Source organism: Dipodomys spectabilis, unplaced genomic scaffold, assembly GCF_019054845.1.
Source record: "Dipodomys spectabilis isolate Male_0828 unplaced genomic scaffold, ASM1905484v1 ptg000454l, whole genome shotgun sequence".
Lineage (NCBI taxonomy): Eukaryota > Metazoa > Chordata > Mammalia > Rodentia > Heteromyidae > Dipodomys > Dipodomys spectabilis.
Window position 1 is genome coordinate 1,055,874 of NW_024871131.1, and position 11,665 is coordinate 1,067,538.

Genomic DNA, 11,665 nt, shown 5'->3' on the forward strand with positions numbered 1-11,665 from the left:
GTGTTCAACCATCACTTCACAAACTGCCTGTTCCCCAATCAATTCTTCAAAGATCATCATGTGAGGATGACATTCTACCCCTTCCAGCAGCATGCCCTGCTCATTTGGGTGGCATGCCCCATACACTCCAGTGGGCCAGGTCATAGGGCAACATTGATTAGTGAGCCTTGCTCATTATTGGGATCATGCTGCTTTATGTATCCCACACTGTTTTTCATGTCCAATGAAATCCTTGATTCCTTCTTACCAAATTCTAAAAATTCCTTCTCTCCACCCAATGAGCAGGCTTAAAAGGTGAATTAAATAGAAAACAAGTAAATTATAGAAACACACTAGTCAGCAATAATTAACACTTAGTAAGTCTTATCCTTAACAGTCCATCTTGCAGCCTTCTCTGTATACTGGTCCACTACCTATTCCACTTGAGATGATTGATCCAATGCTGTTTCGTGCTAATTTAATAGGCGACAGTGATGTTATCACCACCAAGTAAGATCCTTGCCACTTTGGTTCCAATTCAGGAGCATGATGCATTTTTATCCACACCAGCTGTCCAGGAAAGAAAGAGTGGGCTGAGTTTCTTATGTTCTTTTTTCAACTCCATTTCTTAGTTTATTTCACTTACCTTGGGTGTAGTTTTTGAATTTATTTCTGAAGTCAGACTTGCTATACAATAAACTAAACTATTCTCCCCAAAGAAATTTTCTTTCCAACTGGATTTAATTTCTTATTTTATATTTGAAATTTTATTTTCATCCTAATGTTTATTTTTTAAACACTTATTATGATTATAACCTTTAAATCGTTGTACAAAGAAGCTCCCATTCTACAAAACAGTACACAAATACAAGGTATCTGACAACATTGTCACCCATCCCTCTAACCCTTCCCTTCTCACACTTTTTTGTAAAAATTGAGATAGGTGATTACATATATTTCACATATTTCACAGTATTGTGGAATTGTGAAACTTAAAGTCACAAACACATTTTAACCTTGACAAGGCCAATTATTGTTATCATGGTCCAAAGTTTGTTAATTCCATGAGCTATTACAATCCAAATTATTTTTCCCACCCCAGGTGATATTTACATATTTTTGCTTTTGCTTAATGTAGGCTATTCCCTCTTGCCCACTTTCCCTCTCATTCATCTCTTCCCATCACTGTATTTGGGTTGCTTCGTTATTTTTCTTCTATGTCCAGCTGATGGGCCCCTTTGTTGTATGTTGTTCCATTTCCCACTTATTGTGTTCCTCCTCCTGGCTTCCTTCCGTTGCGTGCATATTTCTACCGTCTACACAGTCAAGAACATGGAGTCATTAATGGTGATACAACAAAATGACTGGCTGTCCTTTGATTCTCTAGTTCTGTTTACTTTGTCGTACCTTCTTGCATTTTGGCTTTAGCATCCACGTATCAGGTAGACCTTATGCCATTTGTCTCATTGTTCTTGGCTTACCTCACTCAAATAATTTGGTCTAGATCCATCCATTTCTCTGCAAATACCATCATTTTGTCCTTTCTAATGGCTACATGGTATTCTATTTTATATAGGTTCCACATTTTTTGGTTACAATTATCAGTTGTGGCTTATCTGGGTTGTTTCCAAATCTTGGCTATTGTGAACAGTGCTGCAATAATCATAGAGGTGTGTATGTCTATGTACACTGGTTCCCGTTGTTCACAGTAGATGTCTAGGAGTGGTATGGCCAGTTCATAGGACAGGTCGATATTTAGCTTTCTAAGGTACCTCCAGACTGCTTTCCAAAGTGGTTGTATTAGTATACATTCCCACTAGCAATGCAGTAATGTTTCTTTCTTTGTATCCCTTCCAGCATTTTTCATTGGCTGAATTTAGGATGTGGGCCACATTGACTGGGGTAAGGTGGTATTTCAGAGCTGTTTTTATTTGCATTTCCCTTACAGCCAGGGATGATGAACATTTCCTCATGTGTTTCTTTGCCATTTTTATCTCTTCTTCTGAGAAGTCTCTCTTTAGCTTCCTTGACCATTTCAAGATTGGTTTGTTAGGTTTGTGAAGTGTTAGTTTCTTGACTTCACCATATATAATATAATGGATATTATAATATAATGGATATTAGACGTTTTTCTGTTATATTACTGGTAAATATTTTTTCTCATTTCTTCCCAATTCCTGGTAATCTCTATGATTCCTTTTTGTAGGCTTTTTTAATTTTCATGAAACAGACTCTATAACTTTGGTTAGGTTAATTCCTAGATACTTTTTTTTTGCGGTTATTGTGAATGGGGTTGTTTATTTGATTTCCCTTTCTATTTGTACATTGATACTATACAGAAAGGCGACTGATTTCTGTGGGTTAATTTTGTATCCTGATACTGTGCCAAATTGGTTTATAAGCTCTAAGAGTTTGGGGATGGAGCTTTAGGGATTGGTAATTTATAAAATAATGCCATCTGTAAAAAGAGAGCGTTTATCTTCTTCCTGTCCCCTGTGGATCCCTTTAATGTCTTCCTCTTGCATTATTGCTCTGGCTAAGAATTCCAGAACTATATTGAAGAAGCGTAGATAGAATGAGCATCCTTGTCTTGTTCCTGTTTTTAGGGGAATTGGTTGTAGTTTTTCCCACTTAAGTATAATATTGGCCTTTGATGTGCCATGTAAGACTTTTATTATCTTATGTAATGTTCCTTCAATTCTTATTTTTCCATAGCTTTTAATATAAATGAGTGCTGAATTTTATCAAAAGCCTTTTCTGCATTAATGGAGATAATCATATGGTTCTTAACCTTGGATCTGTTGATGTGATTGATTAGATATATTAAACCATCCCTGCATCTCTAGGATAAAGCCCACTTGGTCATAATGTATGATTTTTTTGATATGTTTCTGGATTCTGTTGGCTGCAATTTTATGGAGGAGCTTTGTATCTGTCTTAATAAAACAGATTGGTGTGTAGTTTTTTTGTGGGGTCTTTGCCTGGTTTGGGGATGAAAGTGATATTGGCTTCATAGAATGAGTTTGGGATTACTCCCTCTGTTTCTACTTCTCTGAAGAGCTTGAGGAGTATGGGTATTAGTTCCCATTAAAGGCATTACAGAATTCTGTAGTGAATCCATCAGGTCCTGGGCTTTTCTTGTTGGAAGATTTCAGATTACATCTACTATCTCATTGTAGGTAATTGACATGTTTAATTGATTTCTTTCTTCTTGGTTATGTTTGGGCAATTTGTATTTCTTTTTCTCAGGCAGAAAAAGAGTTTACTGAACTGCTGCCCACACCATGTATGGTGGAGAAGCATAGCTTAAAAGGAAGGGGGAGACCCACCTCTGGGCCAGGACTTATCTAGGCTAGGGAAAGGAAGAAGTGTGGCCCAATGGGGGAAAGGTGTGGCCACACTGGATCTCAATATGACCTCAGGGTCTGGGACCCTCCTATGGTCAGATGGGAGGTTTGTGACCAGAGGTGGCTCAGGATATGCCCTAGAAGGAGGGGAAGGTGGCTGCTTCCAGGTCTGCTAGTTACCTATGTTACAGATATTGGGCAGAAACTTAGCCAAGAAGGAGGGAGGTGTTACTGTTCAGACCTTACATTCCAGCCTTTTGATAATTATGAAAAAGGGTGAAGATTCTCTCTGTCGATTTCCTGTTTGCAAGGGGTCTGAACAGTAGGGGTAAATGGCTGAAATGAGATCCCATCTAAGAGAAGGCAGCAGGCAACAGCTGTCACTTGGACAATGAGTCCTTAGATGAAGTCTGGAGGAGGCAAGTCTCTTGGACGAAGTATGGAGAAGTCTCATGAGGCATTGAGGGACTGAAAAAATATACTTGAGAGCAAATAAATGGCAAGAGGAAGGACTTGGGGCTGAAAATGTTGGTGGAAATATCCCTATCTACTTCTGACATCTGGCGACTAGGTAGAGAAGAAGGCAAGTGACAAAGGCAAGAATATAAATTCCTGTCCAGTTGAAAGTTAGACTGGTATGGACATTAGATGGGCAGTCTTCTTACTTCTATTGGCCTCCCAGCTCTGGTTAATTTTGAAAGGGCAGGCACAAAGTGGCTGATTTGTATCATCTCCTCTTATTCCTTTCCATGTTCCTTTGTTCTGCAGACTGGCTTAGTCTAAGTGTTGTTGCTGGGATGGTTTGTCCCAGTTGGTATTCAAGGAGGTTTGAACTCAAGGCCTAGGCACTGTCCCTGAGCACGTTTGCTCAAGGCTAGCACTCTACCACTTTGAGTTATAATACCACTTGCAGTGTACCCTGGTTAGAGTTAAGAGGCTTGAGCAAAGCTTCCACCCTGGTTCTTTGCAGGTTAGTTGGGAGATGGAGTGTTAGGGATTTTTCAGCCCGGGCTGGATTTGAATTGCAACTTTTGTCTCGAAAACCCTTTGTTATTTCCAATTAAAGCAGCAAGGAGATCAAATAGAATAAGTAGACCTTACCTGGTCCTTATCAAGAATTGACCAAATATTCTGCAATGACAAAACTTGTTAGATGGGAGAATCTTAGCACAAATATGCCCAATATTTTAGCATCATGTATTCAGTACTAAACTAAACAACACAAAACAAAAGAAGCAAAACTCAAATCCTAAAATTTTAGAGAACAATGTTTAGACATCTTTGCTAACAAAGCACATCAGATGGTTGGGCCTTAGTTACCAGACTCTGTGAAAAGAGCAACTTATTAGCAAGGCACATTTACATAGATGGATGGAGGAGAAGTAAGTTTGTTGGAAGTGTAAGGATTGGAGTGGGCCAAATCCTTAACCCACCATTTGGTCAAGATGGCAAATTTCTAAAAAAATGCAAAGAAAGCCTGAACAAATAATCAAGCCTAGTTTTGCTAGCCTTTTAGAGGCAACCTAGAATGGGTGCCCTGGACCCATCCCATGTCGCAGGCTTCATAGCACAATACAAATAGTTGTAGAAAGGGAGAGATATAGAAAGTTGGACATGATTAGCAGAGAGCAAAGAGATACTGAAAGTGAACAGATTTCTGACCATTTACCATTGCAGAGGCAAAAATTGTCTAAATCTGAGAAAAGCATAAAAAATTAGGTGCTCTGGCTATCCAGGGAGCACAGGAGGAATTTCAGAGGGGTTTTATGGCTCGGGCATGCCTTGTAGCACCCCATTAAATGTGGAGGAGAGTCAGTCCGTTGAGTGAACGAGAGCTGACTAGGCAGAAGCGTTGTCCCTACTTCCTCTAGAGCACTCTAGAGAGAAATGGTCAAGACCCCATAACCAAGTATCCTCGGGTTCGGAGGTGACCAGCCTTTCCCCTAAAGACCATAAGAGTATCTGGCATGGCGCCACATCTGAACAGAGATTGAGCAACAGAGAGCTGTAGAGAGTAGTTTCACTCGCCAGAGAAAAGAAGTGTGGATGTGGATATGAAGGCCAGCAATGGTATTGGTGAAAAATCTCGTGTGGTGTCTCAAGGCAGTTTAGTTCACAGAAAAGGGGTGGTTAGGAAATTCTAACATTTCCAACTCAAAAACCCCATCTGAGTCACAGCATCATATGTAAGGAATATTAAATAGGTAGGTTTCATTCGATAGCCTATGAAGAGAATACCACACACACTATTAAGGCAGGAAAAGAAGTTTATTTACTAAACTGCTGCCCCCATACATACGTGGTGAAGAGGCAGGACCAAAAAGGACAGGAGGGATAGCAATTTGTATTTCTGTAGACATTCATCCATCTCTGCTAGGTTTTCCTTCCTTTGTGAGTAGAGTCACTTATGATTGTTATAGAGTCCTTATGATTGTTTGGATGTCTTGGATGTTTGTTGTAATTTTTCTTGTGGTATCTCTGATAATATTGATTTGGGTCTCCTCTCTTATTTTGTTAGTTACTCTTGCCAGTGGTCTGTCAGTTTTATTAATTTTTTTCTTAAAAACAGTTTTTTGTTTAATTAATTTTATTTATAATTTTCTCAGTCTCTGTCTCATTAATTTCAGCTCTTATTTTGGTTATCTCTGTCTAGCAACTTTAGGTTCAATTTTTTTCTTATTTCTGTAGCAGTTTTAGTTGTATCATAAGATTGTTTACTTGGTCTCTGTTTTCTTGATATGTGCACTGAGAGCAATACATTTGCCCCTGAGGACTGCTTTCGCTGGGTCCCATAGGTTTCTTTGTGATGTTTCTTCATTTTCACTGAATTATAGGAACTTTTTAATTTCTTCTTTAGCTTCTTCTGTGACTCATGTGTTGTTCAACTTAGTGCAGTTTAATTTTCATGTGTTTAAGTTTTTTCTACTTTATGTCTTCTTATTGAGAACTAGTTTGATTCCACTGTGGTCAGATAGAATACAGGGTATTATGTGGATCCTCTTGTATTTGCTTAAAGTCCTTGTATGAACTAAGCAATGATCTATTGTAGAAAAAGTGAAGGGGTTGGCAAGAGTTAGACCCTGCTGGTGTGAATGCCTATAATTGTAGCTACTCAGGAGGCTCAGATCTGTGTATTCTGGTTCAAAGCCAGACCAGGCAGGAAATTTCATGAGGCTTTCTTGGGTTGATCAGCACCACACTCTGCGTCATGCCTGGGGTTGTTCACCACCTTTGCCACCTTTGGTTGGGCTGGGATGCTTATGCAAACTGGTATGGAGAGGCGCTCCACACCACCACGAGTCAGTGTTAACCAGTGCTGCTGCCTCAGGCTGGGCTAGGCTGCTTATGCGGGCCAGTATGGAGAGGCACAAACAGCCATTGTTCTGGAGTTGTTCATTGCCGCTGTCCTTGCCACAGTTATCACTGCCGCCCTGGGCTGGTCTGGGCTGTTCCTGTGGGCTAGTACCAAGAGGCATTGTGCCCAGAGTCTGGGTGGTTTGCCACTACTGCCAGCTGCTGCTGCTGATCCAGGTTAGGCTAGGCTGTTTACACCAGCAGGACAGAGGTGCTACACTGCCAGTCTAGTGTTGTTTGCCATTGCTGACAGCTGCTGCTGCTCCTGACTGGGTTGGGCTGCTTGCACCAGCCAGGCAGAGACGCCATGCCAGGGAGGGTGAGGGGAATCTTCAGGCCGGCTCTGTCTTCTGAGATTTCATTTTGTATTTTTGGGTAGGCACTGGACCTTGGGAGTCTTCTGTGAGCCTTGGGATGCTTGTGGGTTTGTAGTTCTCAGAGGGTCCAGAGCCAGGCCACTTAAGCAACCTGGCACAAAGCTCCACCACTTAAGCTGCTCAGTGGGGAGCCCCATCACCAACAAGGGGTGGGGAAGGGTCTTCCTACTTTACTGTCTGTGTAGGTTTTTCCCTTTTCTTTTTTCACTTTCTGTATCTCTCTGAGTAATTGCCTTTTTTTTTTTGTGGGTCACTTGCAGAAACGGAGCATTGAAATCCAAACTCTGTATTTCGTTGGGGAGAGCTGTGGTGTTTTCCTGCTGTTCCATCGCCATCTTGGCCCCTCCCCTTCAGGTGGACTTTTTCTTATGTGGCTGGTGGGCTTTCTTTACCAAAGGATAGGTCCATAAAAGAATATGTTGTAAAGCCTACAGATTGTAGTTAGACATTTCTGTTAATATAGCCTTCCCAAATTTAGGAACTGAAGGGTGTGGTCTTCCCTAAAGTATTTCAAAGGGATTAAATCCTTTAACACAAGGGCTACATCTTGCTCAAAGGAGAGCAAAGTGGAGGAGGCTCACCTAGCCATGGACAGTCTCTGTATTTAATTTAGTTTGTTTGCTTTGAGGGCATATTCATTCTTTCTCATGCCTTGAACTCTGAGCTCTATAAATGGATTGTAACTTCTAATTTATTCCTAGAGTGTTAGTTAATAATTGAGAACTTGGGCCATGAATGCAGAGCCATCTTTGGAACCCCCAGCTAAGGGTAAGCCAAATCAAGGAATTATTACATGCCTCAGCTCAGACTGAAAAAGTGTCCACTATTACTAATAGATACCAATACCCATACTTTCCAGCTTTACCTCTGTGAAGTCCACTTTCCCAAATTCACCATCTGAGTTTCCTCACATATGTATTCTTTCCATACGTTCCAGCTTTTCAGCATTTACCTGTTGGAAATTACCTACACACCTTACAAAGTACTGTCACGCTAAGGCCTCACTGGTTTTCAGAACAGTTTAGGTAGTGGCCTCGGGAAATTTACCAGGGTTCAAATATCTACACGTAAACTGACAGAAAGCTTGAGCCTGTATGCTTTTTTCACAAGTTCAGTGTCAAAATTTGCACACTTATTACAACTGTTTTTGCTTCTTCCTTTAATGTTAATGACCAGTAGTTCTAGAGATCCTACTGGTTTTAGAGTAATCTCCCAAGCTACCTGATCAGCTTAGATGTTTCCCTGTATCTTAGGGTCTCTAGTTTTTTTAACATCTGTTCAGTACTCTGAACCTTGGAGACTTCTTCCATTTTATTCTCCTCCTTTTCTCTCAAATTTGCTTTCAAAATCCCACTCTTCTTCTCAATGTGCTCCTTAAACTGTAACTGTTTTGGCAGGGTCACAGGAGAGTTCTTTTGACTGGACAACTGCTGCTTCTTCTCACAATACCTTTGCTTGATTTTCAGCTCCTCCCTGAAGTTCACAAAAGTGCTATTATGAGGTATTTTGTCCCACCTCCACCTGTTCCATTGGGACGTGAAGGTTCTGCATTACATTTATGATGAAGATCTCAGCAGTCTTTTGGGACTTTTACTCTAGTAGTTTCTTTTTCTAGTTTTCAACTTCAGTGTATTTTTGTGACAGATCTTTCAACTGTTTGTTTAGCCCTTCTTTTTTTCTTCCTAATGCTCTTTCCTTTTCCCTAGCATTCTCTATCAAAGCATGTGGCCGTTTAACTTTCTGAAGAGTAACAATCTCTTTGTTGAGCCTGATATTTTCCTGTTCACTTTACTTGACCTCATCTATGACAGCACTTCCCTGTCTTCTCTGCTAATTACTCTTTCCTTTTCGCTCTGTTGCTTTGCATTTCTGGTGACAATTTTCAGAGCTTATAATTGACATGTACTACAGCCTAATACATTCTTATATCAGGTCCAGCTCATTTTTCAGGTCCACGATTTCATAATGCAGCAACAGGATCTCTTTTTGGCCTCACTTGTGGTTAGCAAGGATGGCAGTATTGGTGTCTTGTGTTTCTGTCGGCCTGTGGTCCCTTAATTTGTCTCATACGTATTCAGGGTTTGTATTTGAATTTCATTTAATTCTGAGTGTTTTCTAGGTTCCTTTTGATGATTTTCTTCTCATTTTTCACTCTCACAAGTTTATATCTTCAAATCTTTTCTTCACATCAAATAATTCTCTCTGTTTTATCCAATGTGTTCTTCTATGTGCTTTTAACACCTTGGTTGGTTTTAACTGGCACATAATGGAGATTCAGTCTTTTATAAGCCTGTGTTTTGAGATAAAAGTGTGTGAATTTTTCTTTGCCACATTTCTTCTTAAGTTCAGATGGCTGCTTTTTAAATTGAACACAGTTGGAATTCAGAGCAACAAGCTCCTTTGCATGTTACTCCAGAGATATGAACACGTTTTCCAAGTGTTTAATGTGTTTACATACCTGTCATTTTCTATCTTTCTCCTCCTTGGATATTCCTTTTCCCAATGTCCATTTTGCTTTCAATAAGCACACTGATCTAGTCCTAGAGGTTCCCTACTGCCATTTGCAAATGAATTGTATTGTCTTTGCCAAGGGATTCTTGATCCCTATTCTGGTGCTCTTACCAAAACTCAACTCCCTTTCTTAGACTCTTTTTTATCCAGGGTATCTCTGTTATCAAACACCTACTGGGCATCCACTTCCAACTTAGAATACACCTTTCCCTCAAATCCTTCTAACTTTCTAACTTCTAACTTCTACCTTTCCTTGGACCCTGTCCGTCTTTTGTGGGTCAAACGAAGACCTGACATCTGGCTCCCCACATGGGGATCAAAAGGAAAAGATACCAGCTGAGGCTAAGCACTCTCTCAGGGTAAGTGAAACCCTTAGTATGGGTAATGCAATTTCACAGAGGAAGGAGAAAGGGGCAACATTAGGCCTAGAGGGAGTAAAGGAGGACTTGGGAAGTGAGAAGGAAATGGAATGGGTCAAATTCCACTGAGAACGCACCAAAACATGCACAGTAGAAGTCAAGATGAGGGTGAAAGTTACCCCCTATGATTTGGGTGCCATTGACGGTCCTAGGTCCCCACACTATTCCCCTGATTGGGGGGGAGGGAAGGTAAGGCGCCTAACGGGAGCTGCAAGAGTGACCTGCAAGACCCAGACCCCTACAACCTTCCATAAAGGGGCCGAGGGCTGGGATAGTAACCTACTTGGAGTCTTGACATTTAAGGGAAGTGCCACATAGGAGTCCGGACCACAGGATTCACTTCCCCAAGCTTATCCGGTCAATCTGGCACCAGGAGGTAATATGACCTTGGAATGGTATCCATGGGAAGCTAAGGATCTGAAAGAGCTCCACAAGGTGGTGGTGGAGGATGGCCCAAACTCTCCTTGGGCCCAGACCCTATTACATGACGTTGCTTATCACCTAATTGTGTGTCTGTTGGGATGTGGCCAAAGCCCTCCTCATCAGTTCTCAGTTTATTAAATGGTGTGCCTTCTTTAAGGAGGAATGCAGAGTGCGGGTGGAGAATAACCGGCATGCTCAACCCGTGATACCTATTACTTTTGCCATGTTAACAGGGTCAGGGGAAAGGTACTTCACTGGCGTCCAACAGGCCACAATATCTGGCCCGTACAATGAACAGGTGAGACAGGCAGGACTTGCTGTAGGCAACAAACTGGATGATAGGCCCACTGAATCCCCCATAGCAGGAGTGAGACAAAAACCTGGTGAGCCTCTAGCTGAGTTTGTAGACTGAGTCCAACAGAGTATTAACCACAAGCTATTGGCAGGGAACCTCCAAGATCAGTTTGTAAATTTGCTGGTTTGGAAAGGGGTGAATGCAGACCACCTCATTGCCTGCATAGGATTTAGAGAGAGTTCCATGAGCAGATGTGTGGTGGCCTCACAGGATGTGGGAATGCAACAGCACCAGTCACAATCATAACCTTTAGCTTTACAGGTTCAGACATCTGCAATGACTGAGGCTATTACCCAGGTGCTGGCAGCCCAAAGCCAAAGAACCCGAAAACCATTGGGGAGAGGGACTTGTTTTAAATGCGGGCAGGAGGGGCACTTTAAGAGGGACTATTCACAACAACCCCCCCCCCCTTCCAAACGGCCCGGGAGGTCCTAACCTCCCCCTACACCCTGCCCCAGGTGAAGGAATGGGTACCATTGGAAAAAAGATTGTCCATCCAAATTTGATGTAAATAGGAAGCCTTTAAACTAGGGGAGTGGTGTCTTCCAGCCCCATTAACTCAAGGAGGAACCCACTGTGCTGTGAGTCCCAGGCAGCCTCATGGCAGGATGACCCAGGCCCATAGGACTGTGTCCCTGGAGGAAGGACTCCACATTAAAATTACTATTTTCACAGGTGGGAAGCAATTTCACTGCCTAATTGACACGGGGGCAGATCAAACCATACTCAGAGAGGAGGAAGTGCCCTTGGAATGGAAGCTTGCACCAAGGCCCCCAATATTGGGGGTAGAGGGCAACTCCCAGTCCAAAGAGACGGTTGCCCATATGAAATGGACTAGACCAGATGGAGAACGGGATAAGATATGCTTTTTAGTGGCAAAAAACTCACTGCCAATTTACT